Below are 26,071 nucleotides of genomic sequence, written 5' to 3' on the forward strand. Positions count from 1 at the left end.
TTAAAATTAACTAAGTTATCTTTGCTCCATTGGAGAATAACTTGCATGATCAGCTTTTAAGGAACTGATAGTGGATATTTCAGAAGTTGAAGCTGTCTGTACAGGGCAAGGTTTCTTAAAATGGAAGGTGGAATTCAATGGGCTATCATCAGCAAAACCGTTGATAGAATTTTCTGTTCCTGGAAGAAGGTCATAATTGTACAAGAGGAAAAGAGTAGGAGAAAAAATAAACCGGAGGAATATCAGCATTAGTGGAGCATTTAGAAAACAAAGAGGTCTACCATCACCTGCAGTGAGCAGTCAAAGAGAAAACTGGATACCAAATTACAAAAAAACAGTTGGAAATCCATAGGAATATTATTAAGAAGACTTATGCCAAACAATCAAAAGCCTTAGAAATGTCAAGAGCAACTTGTTTAGGTTCAACAAACTCTTGCACTGAATTGGTCCATAGGTGGGTAACATAAGCCAGTATATCACAAGTGGATTAAGACTGATGACATCCATATTGGTGATCAGTGATCATATGTTGGGTTTCTAGATAGTTTAGGAGTAGGCAGTTAATGGATTTCTCCATTACTTTAGAAAGAGTAGAAGTAAATGCAATGGGATTGTAATTGGATGGGAGGGATTTGTCACCCTTTTTAGGAACTGACTGGATATGAGCAAATTTCCAAGCAGAAGGAAAAAACATTAGTGGAATAAGAAAGTGTAAAAAGGTGACAGTACAGGAGCACATAATTTGAAAACGAGTGGAGAAATATCATTAGGACCTGGAGATTTCTTGGCATCAAGATGGTTCAAAATTCTTCTGATATCCTTTTCATGGAGGACCACAGGAGGCATTGAGTGGAGTGTACTGGAGTGGAAGGAGGTGGTTTACCAGAATCATTGATAACAAGAATTAGAAGAAAAGTAGGATGCTAGACACGATGTAGACATGTATAGTATCTTAGCATTAGCATTAGCATTAGTAGAGGCATTTGATGCAAGAAAGCAAGCTTATGCAGCATCAGCCAAAAAAAAAAAAAAAAAAAAAAAAAAAAAAGTAACATAAATAAATAAAAATAACCACTTCCACTTCACCCCTCTGTTCGTTCGAAATACCTGTCCAGCTGAGCCTTAAACTTATTTAGGCTATCAACTTCCACAACAAGGGATGGAAGTCTGTTCCACCCACCAACCACCCGCTGGCTAAAGGCAAATTTCCGCACATCTATCCTACATCTGTCTTTCCTCAATTTGAATTTATGCCCTCTCAGGTGATTTTTCTGAGCTAGAGGAAGAATCCCATCAGCATTGAGCATGCTCAAACCATTCAAGGCTTTGTACACCTCTATCAGATCACCCCGCTGGTGCCTAGTTTCCAGACACTGTAATTTGCAAAACTTAAGCCTTTCTTCGTAAGAGAACCCCTTTGTCCCATTCACCAATCTAGTTGCCCTTCTCTGTACTCGTTCCAGCAGCTCTACATCCTTCCTGAAATGAGGCCTCCAGACCTGTATACAGTACTCTAGGTGTGGCCTGACCATTGCCTTATACAAGGGAATAATCACCTCCTTATCCCTGCTAGAAAAATTCCTATATATCATTGACAATACACCATGAGCTACTCTTGCATCTCGTCTGCACTGCTCAGAGAACTTCATATCTGCCTGCACCACCACCCCCAGGTCCCTTTCATTCTCTACCACTGTCAGTGTAGTACCACAGAGTTGATACGTTGCTCTGGGGTTGCTGTTTCCCATATGTAGTACTTTACATTTGTCAATGTTAAACTTCATTTGCCACCTCGAAGCCCATCTGCTCAACCTTTCCAAATCCTGTTGCAGCAGCATAGTGTCAGTAGTGTCCTTGACAACCCTGCCAACCTTCGTATCGTCTGCAAACTTGGACATTAAGCCTGATATACCATCATCAATATCATTTATAAATACAGAAAACAATAAAGGCCCCAATACTGAACCCTGAGGGACTCCACTAATAACATTAGTCCACGATGAGCAGTGTCCATTGATTACCACTCTCTGTCTTCTCCCCCTCAACCACCCCTTTATCCATAGCAGCAACTTGCCTCCAATGCCACACTGCTCCAATTTGTGCAGCAGTCTTCCATGTGCAACAGTATCAAAAGCCTTTCTAAGATCCAAGTATATAATATCAAAGTTATTCCCTGCATCCAGTTCTTTTGTGACTGCATCATAGTATCCAATCAAATTGGTCAGGCAAGACTTCCCCTTAACAAAACCATGCTGTGTCCTAGCTATAACTGAAGTCTTGTCTAGATGATCCTGCAGTGCTTCTTTCACCAGTGCCTCCATTAATTTTCCGGGAACAGAAGTTAAACTCACAGGTCTATAATTACTTGTGTCAGCCTTTGATCCCCCTTTGTGAATTGGGGTCACATTTGCACATCTCCAGTCAATGGGTACCTCCCCTGAGTCCAAGGAAGCTCTCATAATTATGGCTAAGGGTTTGCTTACCTCCTTTAATATAACTGGATAGATCCCATCCACCCCAGGTGCCTTTCTTGTGTTTATCTTCAACAATTTCTCCTCCACTTTGCTCTCAGTTATTACAAGATTCTCTAGCTTACTGCTAGAGTTGAATACACCTCTGGCATTCCCCTCGCTGAATAACTCCTCATGTGTGAATGTCGATGCAAAATATTCATTTAGTTTGTTAGCTACCCGAGCAGGGTCATCAACAGTTGACCCATCGATCTCAAGTGGACCAATCTGATTCATCCCCTTCCTTCTAGAGTTTACATAAGTAAAGAACTCTTTGCTGTTTTTCTTCGCATCCCTTGCCAAGGATCTCTCGTAATCTGCCTTCGCCTGCCTAACCTCCTTTGTAACTTGGTTACAGATCAACTTGTATCTATCATAGGCGTCCGTGTCACGTGTTAATTTGTATGTATCCCATGCATTTTTCTTCTCTGCCATATGCCTCATTAGTTCATCTGACAACCATTTAGGCCTAAACCTTGAACAATATTTCTTAGTTGGTATGTAAAGCCTAGTAGCTTCCACGATAAGTTCTTTGAATGCTTCCCATTTTGAATTTGCTGTTGGCAATATCATCAGTTGATCCCACTGTATAGAATTTAAATACTGTCTCAGTCCATTGTAGTCGCCTTTACGAAAGCAATACCCCTTCCCTTTACCCCTAATGGTAGTTACCTCTTTGAGTAACTCCCACTTCAGCACACTGTGATCACTGCCACCAAGTGGTTCATTTATCTGCAGATTCTTAATGCATGAAGAATCACTACTGATAATCAAATCAAGAGTATTACTCCCTCTAGTTGCCTCCCGAACATGCTGATGTAGAAAACAATCATCCAATAAATCCACAAAAGCCTTGCTACTGTGTGAGTGACCAGCCCCCAAATTCCAGTCAATATCTGGGAAATTAAAATCCCCCATTATAAGACTCTCTGATTTACTGGCCCACTCTATTTCTCCGAACAGTTTCTTATTATACTCATCAGAGTCATTAGGCCTATAGCACACTCCTACTCTCAATTTTGATCTCCCAATGCTTATGTCACACCAAACTGACTCGACACTGCACTGTCCAGCGATGTCGACTGGCTTCACTTATGTAAGGAGGCTCCGAAACTCTAGTTCAACTCTGTCATGGCACACTGTGATGTTACAATACTCTGCAGAAAGGTCAGAAATGTGTGTAATGCTGTGTTTGTGCTGTGTATGTGTTTGTTATGTTGTTTCGTTGTTTCTGGCTGCTTTGCTATCAGGAAGCAACAATCAGGGTGCATCCTGATACCTATCTATGCTGTGAGGGGGTGGGCCACAACTGAGCATGAACTGCAGCAAACCTAGAGTGTCACGTACTGAATGTCCAAAATATGAACAAATAAAAATAACAGTAAATTAATAAAAATTATAAAAATAAAAGTTAAAGTTAAAGAAATTAAAAATTTAAAGTAAAAATAAATTTTTGAAAAAAAATAAATAAATAAATAAAAAATAATAATCAGAAAAATTAAAGATAAAAATAAGTTAATAAAATGAATAAAAATCCCACACCAGTGTAAGATAGTGCCAGCAGATGTTCATGCCTCAGGACCAACCTGAGGCCAGCAGGAGATAGAAGACACAGTGATATCTTTCGGTGTTGTACAAGTTTTACCTATCTATGCTGTGAGGGGGCGGCCACAACTGAGCGGGAACTGCAGCAAACCTAGAGTGTCACGTACTGAATGTCCAAAATATGAACAAATAAAAATAACAGTAATTAATAAAAATTATAAAAATAAAAGGAATTAAAAGTTAAAGAAATTAAAAATTTAAAGTAAAAATAAATTTTTGAAAAAAAAAATAAAATAAAAAATAATAATCAGAAAAATTAAAGATAAAAATAAGTTAATAAAATTAATAAAAATCCCACACCAGTGTAAGATGGTGCCAGCAGATGTTCCTGCCTCAGGACCAACCTGAGGCCAGCAGGATAGAAGACACAGTGATATCATTCGGTGTCGTACAAGTTTGATTACCAACTGTCCAAGTCGAAGAAGGTGGTGAAGGTGGTACTTGAGCTAAAAAATGGTGGTAGTGGTTGATGGTGGTGGTGGTGGTATAATGAGATGGCGATGATGAAGATACTGGTCTGGACTGGAGGTAGCACTGGAATAGGAGTAGTTCCTGAAATCGGGGCACTACTGATGAGTTATCCACATCTGGCAAAGGCTTTATGTGCAAAATCTTGCAGAAGATGAAATTTTTCTTTGAAGTTCAAGAGAGATGACTCATTGCCTGGGGAGAATGGTTGACACACAGCAGACAGAGGCTGGTGAAGAGCCAAGTAATAATGGACAGCTGAAAAGAACATGCTTCCAGTCTTCTGGGCTGCCACAGTTAGCAAGGGGGAGAATCAGACAGATTAAACATAGCAAGTTTAGCACAAAGGGAACCATGGGTAGTTAGAAGAAAAAGAGTGCTTGTTTTGTTGTGTGGAGACTCGGACTGAACCATTTTAGAATAGACTTTTGTAAGGCAAAGGATACAGATGGAATAAACTTTCTTGTGACCATACCTTTGAAAGAAGACCACCAATCTTGCCAGAGTTGAACCAGGTGGTTCCAGCAATGAGCTTTTACGGTTTTAGGATCACAATGGATATTAACAGTGAAGTCTAAAAAGTCAACTGGAATGGCATGTCTAAGGTAATAGCAAAAACCTTGATAAGTGATTTGGAGGGCCAGAGGTAGGCAACCATTTAAAACCTGGAGCGCAGCTGTCAAGAGAAAGTGCAAAAGGTACGACTCATCATTAACAGCATGCGTCTTTGGATAGAGGAGTTTCTCTTGGATAGCAATCTTCTTAGTATACCAAAACCAGGTGCCAGCGCCATAGGTACAAATCGGAACAAACACCACTTTGTACAAAAGATGAAGGGTATAATGGTTAAAACCCCAGGATTGATGCGAAAGATGGACAAGCATAGATGTATACTTGGCTATTTTATCATGAAGGTGCAAGATATCGTAAGTTAAACTGGAAGTTTAACTTACGATCTAGAATAATACCCAAAAATTTATGTGAGTCAACCATCAAGCAACCAACCAAAGAACTAAAGGTTTAACATTCGGAGGCCTGAAAATGTTAAGGTTGCCCTTGAGATAAAGAAGCTTAGTCTTGTTAGGAGAAATGGTAAGTTTATTAATAATGGACCAAGAGCACAGATCATTCATAATGCTACTGGCAGTACTTTCCAAAGAAGCACAAGAATTACCAAGGAGAAGAAGGGTTAGATCATTGGCATATGCTATTTTAGAAGCATTGGGAGTTGAATGGAAAAGCCACTCATTAGAACCAAATCCCAGACAAGTGGACCAAGCACTGAAACTTGTGGGCATCCTCGAGAGACAGAACAACTAAGTTGCTGAGATCCAGAAATGACTTGTACAGAACGGTGGGGAAAGTAGTTGCAGGTTAAGTTGAAGAGTTGTGAGGAGCATTGAGCAGCCCTGAGGCGAACAAAGAAGCTGTCCCACCAAAGGCTCCAGAGAAATCTACAAAAATAGCCATAGCATATTTAAAAGTGCAGTTGTTTACTCTTGAGAGAAGTTCAACAAGGCCTCCTCAGTTCCATGGCCTGGACGAAAACCAAACTGGTCAGAGGACTTTAATGAGTGTTCAGTAAATAGACAATCTAGACGGGCAGCAATATGTCGCTCAAGAGTTTTACCCAAGTTGGAGACAGTAATGCAATAGGACGATAGGCCTTAGCAGAAATAGGAATTACCAGGGTTGGGAATTAATTTTAACAATGCCGCCTTCCAAAGGACAGGAAAACTTTGTTCAAACATTTATTATACAGTGTGACAAAGACAGATGGATAAAGTTTGTGTAGTCGCTTAATAAAAATGCCCTCGAGGTTATCAAGTTCAGGATAGCTATTATTATTGATTTTGGAGATTGCCAAATCGCCCTCTGCCTGTCTGAAGATCTAATTTGAGAGATCTAATTTGTTGGTGAATAGGAAGATCACAGCAGGGGTCATATGAGGGAAGAAGTGCATCAAGTATGGCATTGACAGCGCTAATCCAAGTCGGAGTTTCAGCATTGTGAGAGTCAACATGCTGGTAAATTTCTGGAGGTGAACCTTGTTTCTAGAGAGACAATGAACCAGACCCCAAGGGTCAGAATTACCTGAGGTTAAAACAAATGGATCTTTTACTGTCCTTTATGGCCTTTGCATTGCCTTTTCAGATTGCGATATTCATTTTTAAGCTGCTCAACATTTGCGGTTGGCCAGCTTGTACGATGTCGTTGTAAGGACCGGTGAGCATGAAACACACACGGCGTAAGATGGACAAGTCGTGACTCTATCACAGCGTTGGATGTTTAGGCAGCACTTTCCTCTTAGCAGCATGAGAGCAGGCATTAAACAAAGCATCCTGGACATACATTGCATAGTCAGATGCAGAATAATTAGCAATAGTATTCACATAGAGTCCGTGAATGAGAACTGAAGCGCATCAAAATGAGGCCATAATATACGTTTAAGGGGAAAGCTATGAAGGTCCTGCAAAGGAAAAGTGTCTGGAGAGGAAGACTTAATCACAAAAATCACAAAGCTCTGATCACTAGAGCAAATTCTACAGTTAATAGATCAGTCAGAAACAGTGGTAGCGTTGGCATATGCAGTCACAGTAATGTCAATATTACTCTCTCCAAATGTAGAGCTGAAGGTACAAGGCATGTCGGGCTGGTTGAGAATAACAATGTGATGAGAGAGTAAGAATTCTTCGATAAGTCTGCCTTTAGTGTCAGAGCAAGTTGAGAACCAGAGTAGAGATTTTGCATTGGCATCTGACATGATGAAAAGGTGTGTGGAACCAACAATAGCAATAACATTATCAAGGTATTGAAGATAAACAGTGATATCAGAAGTAGGCAGATAGTATAAAGAAACTAGGAGATAAGAAGTGCTAGAGGTCGAAACATGAATGCAAACATTCATTTTGTATGCTAAGGCTATTGATTTTGTCACACCTACTATTCTGGAGGTTACCACCCAGGTGTAGGCCAACACAAGCAGGGATCAAGGTGCGGTGTCCACACCACGCGGAGGAATGCTGCCTTTCTGTCTTACTAGGCAGTACTAGATGTAGATGACTCTCATCAACTTGTGGAATACCACCACTTTTCTTATTGGAGACTTGAAGTGGTGGAACCCATGTTTAGTCTCTGCCCCACCTCCCATCGCTTCAGTTATGAGTATGATTGATGTTTTTTGAGGTTATGGTGAGCATCATAGCGAGATGCAATTTTCCTTACATTTTGAGGATACATCTCTTAAATAGCATTTGCAGGCCAGATGCTAGATAGTCCACTGGACCAAACTTCTTGGTAACTCTCTAGTCTCTGCTCAAACGTCCTCCAGCCTCATGTTTAGCATTACAAGAATACAAAATGGGATGATCTGTGAGATTTCTCTTCTTTTCCTTGGTCTGATTACTGTTTTAAATCTTCTGATGTCAATGTTTGCTCAGCTCGTGTCAGTGAAATTATTCTTGTAGGGATGTATTCCTTTATTCCACACTCCACCTTAAAATCTCTTTCTTTATCTAAACCTTGGTTTTCCAATAAATGTGTTGTTCAAGATATGAATGTTGCATATTGCAATTGGTTTGCATCCAAATCTCCAGGTTCATTTTCTGCTCACCCTAAAGCTCGCAACGATCATAAAGCACTTATTAATCAATCCAAGCTAGATTTTGTACAGGCTGAGAGTACAAAGCTTGTTTCTTGTCCAAATGGCAGAACATTCTGGTCTCTTGCCAAAGTTGTTGCCCATAACTTTTGCTTATCTGTACTACTACTTCTGTTAAAACCTGATGGTTCTATTGCCATCTCAGCTAAATATAAAGCTCACCTAATAGCATCCTACTTTTCATCTAACTCTTGTATTGATGATGTTAAACTACTTCCTACCATTTCCAGTACACTCAATGTCTCCAGTGGTCTTCCGTGATTTTTTTTCTGGATGACATCAAGTTTCTGTTTTCCCTTATTGTATCAGTTAGCTCGTGGATTTTACTCTGGTTTGTGTCTTTTGTATATCCCTTCTCTTGAAAATATCTGAGTATTAACCATCAAAATCTGGTGAGTGAAATGATATGTTCTTGAAAGCTGACAGTTGTGTAGAGGGTTGTGTGGAAAAAACTGATTTCTTCTTGACTTTGGTCATTTACCTTCTAAATATTAACGATGATATAATCGCTGCCTGTAATAGCCTTTGTTTTTAACTCTCAGCTTGTCACTTTTATCCAGGTTCTTGTCCTTTCCTATTAATTGGGTTGGACTTTGTTTAGAGACTTGTTTTGGACAGCAGGGTGGCTACTGGTGGAAGGGGTAATATTTTCATATTCTTTTGTCCACCATTTGATAACCATCCAAAAGTTATTTTGTTGACTGTTGGCTCTTGTTAAGCATAATGTTTTGTCTGCCACGTGACATTTTGGAGGGAAAGTGGCTTATGGAAGCTGCCATATTGGCATGACGACATCAGTTGCATAAATATAGTTAGTGAAAAGTAATAGGTGAAATAACTGTTTTGGGTCTTACAGTTTGAAGCAAGCCGTGTTCTGATTGGAGGTTAGATTTTAATTATGAGAGATACCCATAATTGGGGGCTGCCATTATGCTAATATTGTACATTACTAATGTCTACATTCCTATCAGATGTATTGGTTTCACTTTATGAAAAGTTTTGATATGTGTTTATATCTGTATATCTGATCCTAATATTGTGGAAAGTTGTGAATTTTTCTCTTGGGAGGGCTGAATTGATATTTTCAGGTTGTTACTGATATTTTTAATATTTAGTGTTTTGTCCAAAAGTCCCATTGAAATGTGTATTGGGCTCTTTTAGGCTAACTTTCACTTCATAGTCAAACTGATTTTTGCAGCTTCCTATTGGTTGTAAATTTCTGAAATTAACTAAGCAGATAGAGAACTAATTTACTTATTTTTCAGAATTTTTGCAGTGCTGCCCTCTGGCTTAAATGGACAGAATTAAAAATTCTCAAAGTTGTGCTTAAATTACTTTTGAAAGTATATTTTTAACTTTGTTAACTGGGTCACTTGCTTTAATTATGTTTTTAAGTTATATAATTTCTTGCCCACTGTGCTGGCAGTGGGTATACTGTGTTTTTTAGCTGTCACTACCCAGATAGAACTGTTCTCTGGGCTGGTGATAGGCTTTTCATCCAGTTGATTAGGCCTAGTGATTTTTGGTTGATCTCTGTGCTGAACTTCACATCGTTCCTTGTAACCTGAAAAGCTGGGTTCCAAATTTCTGGTTTTTATCCAGGTAGTGACTAAGCAAGGAAAGGACTTTTCTCCTGGGCACTAGTTTTGGCAGTTCAGTTTTGTCTAATTAATATTGTTTCCTAATAGCAGACTTAGATTCCTCTTCCGCAATGCCAGGTGACTTGCCGACCGGGCTAACCAGGTGGGTGAAGTGCCTGCCTGGCAACCCAAAGGTTGCAGGTTCGAATCCCGCCTCGGGCTTGGATCAAAGTACTGCAAAAACCTTGGGAGGTGCCTTATGGCCACAGAAGCCAATGCACCAACAACTACCAAAAAAAAAAAAAAACAAAAAAAAAAAAACAGGTGACTTAACCACATCTCCTGAGGTCTTGAAGGTGGGACTAAAAGAATTGGAACAACCTTTTGTAAAGTTAGTGAATATATTGGAACATTTTCCAGCTTTAAACCTACCTTCAAATCCAGCTCAGGATGAGCTGAACTCTGCAGACCAGAATGGTTCTGTTCATAAGGTTGAAACCACAACCATTGATTTTGCGTTTGTGTTAAGAAATAAATTTTTAGATATATTAAAAGGGGATGAAAAGGTCACCTCCACAATGATAATAGAGGTTACCAAAGTTAAGTTTACAGAATGAAAGACTTAAATTTTTGCTAAAAAATCAAATTTCGCCTGTTGTTGCTTTGTCGGTCACCTATGCTAGTGTGGCCAGCAAGTGTATGGCAAACAAATCACTGGTTTTTCATTCTTAAAAGGTTTGCAACCCAAGCACATTGTAATAGTTAGAGCTGGAAAAAAGCCAGAATTAAAGACAAGCAAAGAAGTTAAAAAGAAAAAAGAAAATAATGAAACAGTTTAAGACTGAATTTAAACAAATATGAAATCAGTTAGAAAAGTGAGATAAAGAATGTTGATTCTCTTAAAAAATGCAGCAAGTTTAAAGACTTGGATTTATGTATTAACACACCCAGCAAATTGAATCCCACTATTATAGTGTATGATATAAGGAAAGAAATTACCAAAGATGAATTTATACATGACTTTCTACACAAAAACTTGATTGAACATAGTTTTTCAACAGAAGAGTTAAAAGATAAAATTAAGGTAAGATTTAAGATAAATGCCAAAAACAAGAGTTGCCAGCACTCGGTCATTGAGGTGCCTGGCCTAGTTAGGAAGGTCCTAATTCAGTTGAACAATAAAATGTTTATAGGATGGTCTGTGCAGGGGGTTAAGATTTTGTGGTAGTTCCCGCTGCTTCAGATGCCTCGGGTATGGCCATTCATCAAGACACTGCAGACAGACAGAAAATACTTGAGGACACTGTGGTGCCCAGGGACATCATTACCAGGATTGTCCAAACAAGAGCTCCCCAGTAACGTGCCCGAACTGTAAGCTAAGGAATTGCAAATCAGATCATTCATACAGTGACTCAACATGCCCAGAATACCTCAGAGCCCAGGATCAAATAGAATCGAGAACCAATTATGATAGTACTTCCGAAACAGAAAATAGATTTAGTGCAGGTCTAAGGGTTCTTCAGCTTTATTGCCAAAGAGCTCTCTCAGTCATGAATGATATCTCTAAAATAATAATAGATTAAAAAATTAAAATCCTGAGTCTGCAAGAACTGTATTCATATAGAGGAGCTGTCGAGGACTTACCTTTTAATTGCAAAATAATACAGTCAGACACTGAGATTGCAGGTTCTGGTGAGAATGCTGTGGCTACAGTCTGGGCTGCCTTGGTCATAGTGGACCCTTGCATAACAGTAGCTAAAATAAATAGTTTGTATCAGCTTGGAAGGTTTCTTCTGTCAAATATTTTTCGCTTCTTTTTGTATGAAGTGTAGCCATGATAATCAACAAATAGAACCTTATTTAAACTACTTAGAAACTTTATTAATCAGATTAGTAGGTAAACTAGTTATTATTCTTACCGATGCAAATGCAGCCTCTCCCCTTTGGAATAGTCTGTCTTCGAACCATAAGGGGGAGCTGCTTAGAAAAATTTATCTATACTAAAGATTTAACTATTTGGAATACTTGAGGGACATCCTCCTACTTTCATTAGTTCTACTGGCCAAACTTCTATAGATTTGCCTCTTGCCAATTGTTCTTTTGGTAGAAATATTCAAAATTGGAACGTACACACATTGTGGCCAAAATGCAATTACTTTTGACATACTACTTGGCTTTGATTCTCCACATACTACAAATGTTCACGACTTTCCAAGATACAAGATAAAAGATGAAAACCAGATGAAATTTGATCAGGAATTTAAGTCAGTCATAACTGAACAATTCATTGTTGACCTTGCTGATTTGCTTGTCATGCGGCAGGTGGAGGAAGCAGCTGGGGCTATAATTTCTGCTTTTTTTATGTAAACCACAAACATGAGAGGTATTAGAACCTATAGTATTTAGTACCGTGCTTGGGTTGGAGGTTGAGAAGACAAAAGAAGATATTTGTTGACATTGGACTTGAACTTCTGCAGACTGTAAATTTTCAGGAAATACGTATGAAGGAAGGTTGTTCCAGAAAATGGCAGTTGAATGAATAAATGAGGAAGATGAAAAGTTGGTTCTGTGAGTTTGAATTTGAACAGTAAACAGATGTTCGCTGGTGGCAGTACGTGTTCGGATTGTTTTGAAAGAGAGAGTGAGAATTATAGAAGCCAATTCAGAAGAACAGTGCCCATGGATCTGTAGAAGAGGCATCCAGCAGAAACAGTACGTCTATGAGACAGCGAATGGAGAGACTCTGTTAGAGATGAAACATTAATTAACCTAACTGCCCTCTTCTGAATGGAATCAAGATGCCTGAGAGAGGTTTTCGGGGCACCACCCCAGATGTGGGAACAATATTCCATGGTAGGGCGGATTTGCGATTTATACAGAGTGAGCAGCTGTTTGAAAGAAAAGTAACGCTGAGAGCGAAAGAGACGATCAAGTTTTTTAAATGCAGAGGAAGCAATATTTGTAATGTGCTTGTGCCAAGAGAGATTAGAAGTCAGGGTAATCCCCAAAAGAGATATATCATTTTGAGATATATCATCGGAGTGTCACTAAAAATAAGCACAGGAGCAGAAGAATTCTTTTTGCGAGATATAAGACAAGACTGAGTTTTAGAAGGGTTGAAATCAACTAAGTTGTCTTTGCCCCACTGGAGAATTACCTGAAGATTGGCATTTAAGGAACTGGTAGCAGATTTTCGAGAAGTTGAAGCTGATTGAGCAGGGCAAGTTTTCTCAAAATGGAAAGTAGAATGCAATGTGCTATCATCGGCAAAACTATGGATAGGATGTCCAGTCAATAGAAGAAGGTCATTAATATACAAGAGGAAAAGAGTGGGAGAAAGAACTGAACCTTGGGGGACACCGGCATTAGTGGAGAAGTTTGAAGACAGAGAGCCATCGACCATCACCATCAGTGAGTGATCAGAGAGAAAACTGGATAACCAATTACTAAAAACAGTTGGCAGACCATAAAATGGAAGCTTGTTTAGAAGACCTTTATGCCAAACACGATTGAAAGCCTTTGAGATGTCAAGAGCAACTACTTGTGTTCTACCGAACCTTTCCATTGAATTAGTCCATAAATGGGTAACATAAGCCAGAATATCACCAGTGGATCGACACTGATGGAATTCATACTGGCGATCATTGATCAGACGGAAAGTTTCTATGTAGTTTAAGAGTTGGTGGTTAATTAATTTCTCCATTACTTTAGAAAGAATAGAAGTAATTGCAATGGGACGATAATAAATGGGAGGGATTTGTCACCCTTTTTAGGAACTGGCTGGATATGAGCAAATTTCGAACCAGAATGAAAAGCACCTTTGGAATAAGAAAGTGAAAAAAGGCAGCAAAGAATAGGAGTAAGTTCAGGAGCACAGGTTTTGAGAACAAGTGGAGAAATATCATCGGGACCTGGAGCTTTCTTAGCATCAAGATTCGTCAAAATCCTTCTGACATCTTTTTAACGGAACATCACAGGAGGCATTGGATGGAGCATGTTGGGAATGGTGGGAGGTGTTTTACCAAGGTCATTAATACATGAGTTGGAAGAAAAATGGGATGCTAGCAGGTCAGCTTTTTCCTTGGCTGAAGGGACAACAGAACCATCTGGTTTGGACAGAGGTGGGAGCAGAGATGGGCAAAAGTTGCGGCCAATAGCTTTGACAAGAGACCAGAATGCTCGACTACCATTAGGGCAAGAAGCAAGTTTTCTACTCTTAGCCTGTTCAAAATCTAGTTTAAACTGATTAATAACTGCTTTACAATTGTTGTGAGGCAGAAAATGAAACTGAAGAATTAGAAACAAGCCAATTACGATATGCAACATTCTTCTCTTGAACAGCCTTAGCACATTTATTGGAAAACCAAGGTTTAGATAAAGGATGAGATTTTAAAGTGGAGTGTGGTATAAAGGATTCCATTCCTGCAAGAATAATTTCACTGACACGACTGAGTAAACGTTGATATCAGAAGTTTTGAAACAGTAATCCGACCAAGGAAAAGAAGAAAAGAAATCTCGCAGGTCATCCCATTTTGCATTCTTGCAACACGAGGTTGGGAATAGCCATGAGATAAAGGCTCCATTGGAGAAGAGACAATCACCAAGTTCTGATCTGAAGTGTCTAAAGGACCTCTCACTTCGACCGTGTACTTAGAAGGGTTGTTTGTGAGAAAAAGATCAAGTGTGTTGGCTGTATGATTAGGATTGTTCGGTATTCTTGTAGGTAAATGAACAATCTGTGCAAGGTCATTAGTAATTGCAAAAGCCTCAGCCTCTCGACCAGCTGGGTCGGTGTGACTAGAAAAGAGAAGGCAGCTGGAGTTGTGAACATTAAAATCACCAAGGAAAATTACCTCACTGTTAGGAAAGTTGGACTGGAGAAAGTCAAGTTGCAAAGAGAGGAAGTCAAAGAGCTCCAAGTGATTAGTGGAGTTGGGAGAATGGTAGAAACAACAGATGAATTTTACACAATGAAGTAGAGAGATTTTAAGCCAGAGGAGATTCCAAAGTCTCTGACAAGGAATATCAGAACAAACATATGCACAAGTACCACCTTTGAGGCGAAAGGAATCATACAGCGAATAATTTGGGCATCTGAGATGAGCAGTAGTTGAATCAACTGATAACTGAGATTCTGTCAGAAAAAGTATATGGGGTTTGGCAGACTGCAAGTGGAAATGGACATCGTTGAGATTAGAATTGAGGCCACGTATATTTGTGAAATGAATTAGGAAGTCCTTGGGAGGTTTAGATCTTTTTGCAGATAAGCTTACTCTATTAGTTTGACAATTCGTGGTGTATTCAATAGTAAGAAAAAGTGGGTGGGACATGCTGTATGAAGTAATGAAATTTTTGGATATGGCGTACACATGGTAAGAATATACCCAGATCCTTGACATAACGTGGCCTAGACAATGCTCCCTGCATACACACTAATCGGACTCCCTCCAGTCACTATCTGGCAGAGTAGAGGTAGTAAGATTATACACTAGCTGATCCTAGAGAGTTACCAGTAGGTTCGGTCCGGTGTACTAACTAGTGGCTAGCCTGCAAACACCGCTTTAGAGCTGTACCCTCAAAATGTAAGGGATATTGGATTTCGCCACAGTGTTCATCATAACCTTAAAAGTCATCAATCATACTGCATGATGGAAGAGATAGGGAAGGGTTGACTGGAACTTAGCTCTAGAGACTAAACGTGGGTTCAAGCCTCCAATAAGCAAAGTGGTGGTATTGCACCGGTTGATGAGAATCATCTACCACCTAGTACTGTCTGGTAACATAGAGTTGCAGCATTGCTCCGTGTGGTGTGGGTCCCACACCTCGACCCCTGCTTACGTTGGCTCACACCTCGGTGGTCATCCCCCATGTACTTGTGCATGGAGGTTATACCCAGGATTACTAACAGTTCCACCATCGTGAAGGTGCAAGCAGAGGATTTGGCTGTCATAGACCGTCCAGACTTTGCCAAAATTGGGTCCACTTGACTTGAGTGTCACCCAAATATCAGTTACATCAGTGTTTTAGACTCCCAGGTAGCAAGTACAGCTTGTCTGGCATATCTGAGAGAAATGTCTGTGAAAACCTCAAGGACCTAATGCCGGCTTTTCTAAGAAGAAAAGGAGATTAAATGTGGTCCCATGGTGAACTGCACAATTAACAGAGTTGAGAACTGAACTCAAATCGGCTAGAAGAGACTTTCAGTGTTCCAGAAGGAACAATAGAAATGAAGAGGAAACTGCTCGGCTTGAACTGTACAAAGGTGCCAGGAGAAGATATTTTACTCTTTTCAAAAGAAAAGCGTCTTGTGTGGGAATAGAATGGTAAAGAAAACAATGGAAAAACGAACCTTAGGGTTTACCATATAAAGTAATTACTGAAAAGTTGCACTCAGCTGAAACTTATGCCTTAATTTTGAAAAACAATTTCCCGGAGACTCTGTCTTGAGAGGAAACTATTAATGCCATTTTGGATGAGATCATCCACCAGTAATCCATATTTATCCTGAGGGTACGCTTCAGACCAACCTGCACATTGGAGCATTTGATTTATTCAGGCCTTGCTAGCAAAGAGCCTTTCATGCAGATAGAAGTGCATGATGTGGCAGTTTCTCTTAGGGATGGTAAATGCCCTGGGCTGGACTTGATTGAGATATCAGTTCTCAAGCGGGTCTGGCACCTCAACTGCAACTAATTGTCATGTTAATGAACTCTTAAAGCTGGCTGCTTTCCAGACTCTTGGTAGCATGCCAACTTAAAAATTATATTAAAAAGTCTGGACAAACCAGCAAATGAGACTACATCATACAGACTTATCGTGCTTCTCCCTGTGTTATTCCCAAGGTGCTGGAAAATCTTAATGTAGTGAAATTCAAAGAGTACTACACCTCCAAGAACTTGTCTGTTGCATCACAGTTTGGTTTTACGAACGGAAGGTGCATTGCAGATTCAATAAATTTGGTTTTTAGCACAGTCAACTCCTTAAATTACAGATATGTCCTCGGTCTCTTTGTGAACTTCAAAGGGGAATTTGACGCTCTCTGGTGGCAAAGTGTCGGCGAGGTTCAGGCCGAGGTTTCTGCCCCTCTTCACAGGTTAATTACTGATTACTTCAATGATAGGTGCCTTGTTGTCGTCTCTTCGGGCTCATTCTCTGTTACAGTGCAGGCAACCCAATCTATTGGAACATGGTTCTTGATGAGTGGCTAGCTATTAATCATGCAGATGTAAATAAAATTGCTTATGCAGATGACCCGGCCCTTCTGATTCCTGGTAATTCTAGATCTGAATTGGAACAAAAATCGAATACCGTCTTAGAAGACAAACTATTTTAAGTCTTCTATGAATTATAAATACGGGTAGTTCTCTTCTTTACGAGTTATTCGTTCCTAGTTATTCCCGCTCGTAAAGCAGGAATTTATTTCCCATAGACATAAGGTTAAAAATAGGGGTTACATTCTCAACAATGAAATTAGTTAGCTAATTAGTTTGTTTAAATGATTAATTTATTGAAAAGAAATGAAAACGTAGCCTGTAAAATCAAGCAAATTATAATAATAGAGAAATTATTTATGGCTTAGAAATGTTAAAGAATGTTTATTCTTCATCATCATCATCGACTAAATGCACACTCGTTATTCGCTCGCACTCGTTGGTTTGTTGCACAAGGAGTCGTCGTCTTCAGAAATGTTTCAAGAGGCATTTGTTTCCAAGATAGTCTTCTCTTTTAATTATAAATTTCACGATTGCATGCATAAGCAATTTTTAATGGCATGCACAAATTGAAACTAACGATTTGCGTGGAGTAACAAGTTTACGAAGCTTAAAAAAAAAAAGAATGAAAAGAAGATTCTGAAAATTTATTTGTTTTTTATACGATTGAAGATTTCAGTAAAGGGGAAACACATTTCATCATAATAACTTAAAAAACCACACAATTCATAGGTATTTTCTCAAATGCAATAAATAACATGGAGTTTACTACCCGTTTATAATCGCTAGCAGTAACAGAAGCCCAATAAACCGGAAAGTGCAAATTGTTTTTATTGTTTTATGGTTGTGACCTCCAGAAATGTGCTTTAGAAAAATATCACAAAGGCATTTAAAATTTATTCTTATAACAGAACATATGATAACAATGAAAGTGTAGTGCATTTTAATGATTTGAATTGGTAAGTAATACAATTTACAAACCACGCTCGAGACCTTAAAAATGACATTTTAGAGAAATAAATAGCTTAGTTATACAGCGAAAATTTCAACTTCCGAGATCTTGAAACGAATTAACAAAAAACAATGTGTTAGTGGATTCACATTACGATATTTTAATGATACGATGGTGTCTCTGGAACTGATTAATATCGTACACTGTGTTGTATATCTATGCATGTGGTTTGGAATGCGATATTTATGAATGTTTAATATTCATTTTTTGCAATTAATGTTCATATATTTAATTTTGTTTATACTTGGGAAAAAAAAACTTCGTAAACCCGGGAACTCGTAAAGCGAGAACTGCCTATACTTAGGAGTTATTAGAGATAGTAAGTTATCTTTTACTCAACATGTAAAATATACTTTGTAGAAAATTAAAACGTTGACCGGGAAAATCTTAAGAATTAGTTATTATTATTACTAGCCATGTGGGGCAAGGAAGTCTGAGGCTTATGCTGCACCAGCCAATAAAAAAATTTTTCAATTACCCTGAGAGAGAGAGAGAGAGAGAGAGAGAGAGAGAGAGAGAGAGAACAAGAGTCAGAAGTAGAAAGGAATCATCGAGAGAGAGAGAGAGAGAGAGAGAGAGAGAGAGAGAGAGAGAGAGAGAGAGAGAGAGAGAGAGAGAAGAATGGTGATATCCGGCTCAAAACCCTGGGTGTGCCCCTGGGGGGTTACAATGTTTGGGGTTTGGAATCATCAACACTAAAGCATTTGTTATAAATGCATTATCATTCCTGTCATCTACTATGCGACAAGTGCTTGGGGCCACAGAGCAGGTAATGTAAACTTAAGGAAATATTTGTCTAGGTCTCAACGCTTCTTTCTACTAGCAATTTCCAGAGCATGTAGAACTGTTTCTACAGTTGCTCTGCAGGTCCTTAATGGGCGATTCCCAGTATATTATGATATTATTCTACATTTTTTGCTGTATTATCGAAGAAAACAACTTCCAGCAAACTTGGATAATTGTAACCTAAATTTTGACTTGTCGGAAAAGGATGATGTAGCAAGATTGAAATCAGAATTTCTGAGGGACTGGCAAACACAATGGAATAATTCTCCATTGGGTAGAGTAACTTATAGTTTTCTTCCCCCCCCCCTCCTTTTTTTTTGATTGATTTAAATTTTAGTGGTAAGTACATGATAGAGTAATTGGCCTGGTTTGGGACTTGATGTCACATTTTTCTAACTGCCCATGGGAATATCAACTCAAAACTGCATAAATTCAGTTTATCCACCCCCCCCCTCCTCCTCTGCCTGTGTGGTGCAGTTGAGACAGTGGAGCATATCCTTAGATTGTAACTACTGTCTAGATTTGAGAAATCAACTACAGCTCACAACAAATGTCTGTAGTATTAGTGACTTCCCAAGTTTTGTAGTCTCAAAAGAGAACTTTCTATGTTTCTCAGACTTCGCTGACAAAGTGTTTGGCGCCTCCATAGCCAGGTGGGCAAGAGCAGTAGTGAGTAGCACAAGCTTCTTGATCAGACTGGGGTTCAAGCCCGTGACCACCAAATACGGAGGATGCGGAAAGGTCAGGGAATGACCACCGCATATCCGCGGAGCAATATGCACTTAGTTGCTAATGCTCCTAAAAACCAAATAACAACGACGACAAAGTGTTTCATAGGCGAAAACATATTGTAAATGCACAGCTTTAAAGGGTATTTTTGTTAATGGTTGAAGGATGTTTTTGTAGTGAACTGTAACAGAGTTGTATCTTCAAGGACAATAATTTTACACTTGGTTCTTTTAATTAAGTGCATGTATTTAGTGACTTGTTTATTTTGTAATAATGGGTTTTTTTTTTTTTTTTTTTTTACTATTAGAAAATGCTGACATTTTGATATTTCAAATGTGAGAAGATGCTCACATTTTAGCGTCTTCTCATTTTGAAGGTTTAATTAATCTAGTTTTAATTTAATGTCAATATTTTGGTTTCTCGTTCTGGCTTGAGGACGAGTTCTGGCCTCCACTGTCGTATTGTTTGCCTCTCCCTGTTAGGTAATTTTGAGCGGGGGATTTTAAATTGCACAGTTTTACTAGACTTAGTTCTGTTTATTTGCTAAGCGAGTACAGTGATCAATTTTCTGCCTCCCCCCCTCTTTTTTTTTTTTTTGATTGATTTAAATTTTAGTGGCAACTTTTAACTTCTTATAAATGGGTTTTGTCTAACTGCTACCATTTTCAAATGAATTGTTATTTGAGATCTGGGATTGGTTTGTTCCCTGATTTCCTTTTGAGTGTAACTTTTTTTTTCTTTCCCTATGCTACGAATCTTGCAGATTGGAAATATTATTTATTTGCTGATTATCTCTGCTATATTTCTTTCTCTATACTCAATTAGCTGTCATAATCTTCTCACTTATTTTTCAGGGGATTTCCCATACTTCTTCCCCTACTTCTATTTATTTCCTCCCTACTTCTATTTATTTCCTCCCTACTTCTGCTATCTTCTCTCTCCTTTCCTTTAAATTCTTTGTATTTCTCTACTTCTATTTCTTATTTTCGGGGATGCTCTTCCTTTCATCTCCTTGCTTTTTTATCCACTTTCCTACCTTACTATTTCCCATACTATTTGCTCTATTTTCTTGTTTTCCTTCCCTTGAAAATTCGGGGCTCCGAGTAAGTGTCCCAGGTAGATAGTGGACCCTGATGCGCCTCCTCGTGGCCAAGGTTGTGAGTCAGGGGACACCAGGTCCCCTGCCCCATGGCTGCCAAGTTGCTATGTACTTGCACTCAACATAAAAAAATCACATTACGATACATCACACCTACATACCCAAACTTGCTGGCCTTGGCCTTTTGCCTTTTCAGATGCTACAGGGTGTGTAGGGGGAACCCTGGAGACTGCAATTAATCAAACACACCTTGACCTTGTGGTCTTCTGTGAAAAGGATGTCAGAAGAACTTTGCCTCATCTTGATGCCAAGAAAGCTCCAAGCCCTGATGGTATTTCTTCACTTGTTCTCAGTACCTGTGCTCTTGAGCTAACTTCTTTCTCTGTGTTGCCTTTTTATGCTTTCTTACTTTGCTGGTGTTTTTCTTTCTTTTTGAAAATTTTCTCACATCCAGCCAGTTCCTAAAAAGAGTGAGAAATCCCTCCCATCCACTTATCGTCTCATTGCATTCACTTCTTTTTCTGAAGTAACAGAGAACTTCATTAGCCACCAACTCCGGAAGTATCTTAACTTTCCATCTGTTCAATGATTGCCAGTATGTTTTCCGTCAGTGAATCCACTGGCGATATACTGGCCTGTGTTACTCATCCGTGGGATTGAATGGAAAAGTTTGGTTAGCCTCATTCAGTTCCTCTTGACATTTGATCTTGTTTGGCATAAAGGTCTTCTAAATAAGCTTTCATCTTATAGTTTGCCAACTGTTTTTTTGTAATTGGGTATCTAGTTTTCTCCCTGACTGCTCACTGCGCTTGATGGTAGGTGGCTCTCCATCTTCTAACATCTTCACTAATGCTGATGTTCCCCATATTTCAGTTCTTTCTTCTAGTCTTTTACTGTTATACAGTTATTACATTCAACTATCCATAATTTTGCTGATGGTAGCATATTGCATTCAACCAGTTTGAGAAACCTTGACCTGCACAAACAGCTTCAACTTCTCAAATGTCTGCTTCCAATTCCTTAAATGCCGATCTCTAGGTAATCCTCCAGTGTGTCTAAAACTCAGTTTTGTATTATACCTTGCAAAACGGTTTCTTCTGCTCATATGCTTATCTTTGATGGCACTTGGGGATATAGAAAGATGACATATATATGTTAGGGATTATTTTGATTTCTAATTTCTTTCAGCATGAGCACATCACAAATATTGCTTCCTCTGCATCTAAAAAACTGGGTTTTCTTTCTTCTATACGGTACTTATTCTTAACAAATCTCAAATCTGTCTTACTGTAGAATATTGTTCCCACATCTGGAGTGGTGCTCCATAACCTCTCTCAATCTTCTAGAATCTATTCAAAAGAAGTCAGTCAGGTTAATTAATGATTCGTCTCTTACAATCTCCCTACTCTTGGGCTCATCTGTTTCTTCTGCATGCCTTTTCTATAGGTACTGCTATGGGCACTGTTCTTTTGAATTGACTTCTATAATCCCCCCCCCCCGGCCTGAACTTGGCCTGTTATAACGTACGATCACTCATCGGTGAAGACAGGATATTAGAGCTGGAAAAGGAATTAGAAAATGTGAATTGGAATATCATCGGTTTGGCTGAAACAAGAAGAAGAAATGAATCACTTATAAGTTTATCAAGTGGAAATCTGCTGTACACCAATGGAAACAGTGAAAGGAGTGAAGGTGGAGTTGGGTTTCTGGTCCAAAGATTTTAAAAACAACATTTTGGAATTCAAAAGTACATCACCAAGGGTGTCAAGACTAATACTCAAGATTTCTAAGAGGTACAAGCTAAAGATTATAATGATTTATGCACCAACATCGAGCCATGATGATGAAGAGGTTGAAGAAATGTACACTGAAATTGAGAGTCTTCTAGATGAGCAGAAAACCCACTACACTATTATTATGGGGGACTTCAATGCTAAGGTTGGAAAAAGGCAAAACAGCACAGAAAGAGGAACTATAGGAAATTTTGGAATTGGTGAAAGAAATAAAAGAGGTGAAAGACTTGTGGAATTTGCAGAATCTCAAGGACTGTCAGTAATGAACACTTTTTTCAAGAAAAGGGTGAACAGAAAGTGGACATGGAAGAGTCCAAATGGATTAACAACTAATGAAATCAACTTCATCCTCACTAACAGAAGATATATTGTGAATGATGTTACCGTCCTGAATAAGGTAAATGTTGGAAGTGATCACAGAATGGTAAGATGTACACTTGATATAGATGTAGGAAAGGAAAGGAAAAAACTGACTCGAGTAAATAATACAAAGGTCTTTGAAATAACAGAAGAGGAGAAAAAGCAGTATGTACTGGAACTTAAGAACAAGATTGAGCTTCTGCAGACTGTTCAGGACCAAGATATCAACGAGGAATATTACAACTTGCTGAAAGTGATAAAGCCCAAGAAACCTATAGGGAAACAGAAATCCAAAGAAGAAAAAATTAGTCAAGAAATACTTGTCATGATGAACTGAAGACGATAAATGAAGAGCAAGAAAAACACTGACAGGGAGAAAATTGAGTATACTGAGTTATGCAAAGCCATTAGAAAGAGACTCAGAGAGGACATAAGAAGATTTAACACAAGAAAAGTAGAACAAGCATTAAGGGAAAACAAAGGATTTAAATCAGCAGCCATGAGCAGTAATACAGAAAGACAAATGATACTGAAACTGAAGAATAGCGATGGTGTACTTATAAACAGCAGAGAAGGCATAATTCAAATAGCAGAAGACTACTATAGAGAATTATACAAGGAGCGAGGGAATGATACCAGCAGTGGGGAAGATGGATTGCAAAGTAGCAACACATGCGACATACCCGATATTCTTCCTGATGAGGTAGAACATGCATTGAAGAAAATGAAGAATCAGAAAGCCCCGGGGGAAGATGAAGTTACTGTAGAGTTGTTAAAATTGGTTGGAAGAGACATAACACAAAAACTGGCAAGGCTCTTCACAAAGTGCATTAGAAAAGGTGTGACACCTAAGCAGTGGAATAATGCAATCATAGTTTTGCTGCATAAGAAAGGAGATAAATCAGAAATTGGAAATTATAGACCAATTAGCTTGTTATCCCACATCTACAAGTTGTTCACAAGGGTCATTACTAACAGATTAGAAAGAATACTTGATGAGAATCAACCGAAAGAGCAAGCTGGCTTTAGGACAGGATTCTCAACTATGGATCACCTTCACGTAATATCACAGCTAATGGAGAAAGCAAATGAATATAAAACACTATTATGCCTGGCATTTGTGGATTATGAAAAGGCATTTGACTCCATACAGCATAAGGCAATGTTTCGGGCACTGGAAAGACAAGACATAGATACCACATATATTATGATTTTGAAGAAAATATATTAGCATTAGCATTAGCATTAGTATTAGTAGAGGCATTTGATGCAAGAAAGCAAGCTTATGCAGCATCAGCCAAAAAAAAAAAAAAAAAAAAAACCCACTTCCACTTCACCCCTTTGTTCGTTCAAAATACCTGTCCAGCTGAGCCTTAAACGTATTTAGGCTATCAACCTCCACCACAAGGGATGGCAGTCTGTTCCACCAACCAACCACCCGCTGGCTAAAGACAAATTTCTGCACGTCTATCCTACATCTGTCTTTCCTCAATTTGAATTTATGCCCTCTCAGATGATTTTTCTGAGCTAGAGGAAGAATCCCATCAGCATTGAGCATGCTTAAACCATTCAAGGCTTTATACACCTCTGTCAGATCACCTCGCTGGTGCCTAGTCTCCAGACACTGTAATTTGCAAAACTTAAGCCTTTCTTCGTAAGAGCACCCCTTTGTTCCATTCACTAATCTTGTTGCCCTTCTCTGTGCTCGTTCCAGCAGCTCTACATCCTTCTTGAAATGAGGCCTCCAGACCTGTATACAGTACTCTAGGTGTGGCCTGACCATTGCCTTATACAATGGAATAATCACCTCCTTATCCCTGCTGGAAAAATTCCTGTATATCATTGACAATACTCCATGAGCTACTCTTGCAGCCCGTCTGCACTGCTCAGAGAACTTCATATCTGCCTGCACAATCACCCCCAAGTCCCTTTCATTCTCCACCACTGTCAGTGCAGCACCACAGAGTTGATACGTTGCTCTGGGGTTGCTGTTTCCCATGTGTAGTACTTTACATTTGTCAATGTTAAACTTCATTTGCCACCTCTCAGCCCATCTGCTCAACCTTTCCAGATCCTGTTGCAGCAGCATAGTGTCAGTAGTGTCCTTGACAACCCTGCCAACCTTTGTATCATCTGCAAACTTGGACATTAAGCTTGATATACCATCATCAATATCATTTATAAATACAGAAAACAATAATGGACCCAACACTGAGCCCTGAGGGACTCCACTAATAACATTAGTCCACGATGAGCAGTGTCCATTGATTACCACTCTCTGTCTTCTCCCCCTCAACCACCCCTTTATCCATAGCAGCAATTTGCCTCCAATGTCACACTGCTCTAATTTGTGTAGCAGTCTTCCATGTGCAACAGTATCAAAAGCCTTTCTAAGATCCAAGTATATAATATCAAAGTTATTCCCTGCATCCAGTTCTTTTGTGACTGCATCATAGTATCCAATTAAGTTGGTCAGGCAAGACTTCCCCTTAACAAAACCATGCTGTGTCTGAGCTATAACTGAAGTCTTGTCTAAATGATCCTGCAGTGCTTCTTTAACCAGTGCCTCCATTAATTTTCCTGGAACAGAAGTTAAGCTCACAGGTCTATAATTACTTGTGTCAGCCTTTGATCCTCCTTTGTGAATTGGGGTCACATTTGCACATTTCCAGTCTATGGGTACCTCCCCTGAGTCCAAGGAAGCGCTCATAATTATGGCTAAGGGTTTGCTTACTTCCTTTGCTGCCTCCTTTAATATAACTGGATAGATCCCATCCACCCCGGGTGCCTTTCTTGTGTTTATCTTCAACAGTTTCTCCTCCACTTTACTCCCAGTTATTTCAAGATTCTGTAGCTGACTGCTAGAGTTGAATACACCTCTGGCATTCCCCTTGCTGAATAACTCCTCATGTGTGAATGTCGATGCAAAATATTCATTTAGTTTGTTAGCTACCTGAGCAGGATCATCAACAGTTGACCCATCAATATCAAGTGGACCAATCTGATTTATCCCCTTCCTTCTAGAGTTTAGATAAGTAAAGAACTCTTTGCTGTTTTTCTTTGCATCCCTTGCCAAGGATTTCTCGTAATCTGCCTTCGCCTGCCTAACCTCCTTTGTAACTTGGTTGCATATCAACTTGTATCTATCATAGGCTTCTGTGTCATGTGTTAATTTGTAATTATCCCATGCATTTTTCTTCTCTGCCATATGCCTCATTAGTTCATCTGACATCCATTTTGGCCTAAACCTTGAACAA

General features: G+C 39.1%; 1 protein-coding gene across 3 annotated transcripts in view; it reads left to right on the top strand.

The window, feature by feature from the left end:
- Nucleotides 1-26,071, top strand: part of LOC150076529 (uncharacterized) — a 437,825-nt gene that overhangs the window by 315,584 nt on the left and 96,170 nt on the right. The window lies entirely within an intron of this gene.

This window comes from Mastigoproctus giganteus, chromosome 13 (assembly GCF_048544385.1).
Source record: "Mastigoproctus giganteus isolate SK-2022 chromosome 13, ASM4854438v1, whole genome shotgun sequence".
NCBI lineage: Eukaryota > Metazoa > Arthropoda > Arachnida > Uropygi > Thelyphonidae > Mastigoproctus > Mastigoproctus giganteus.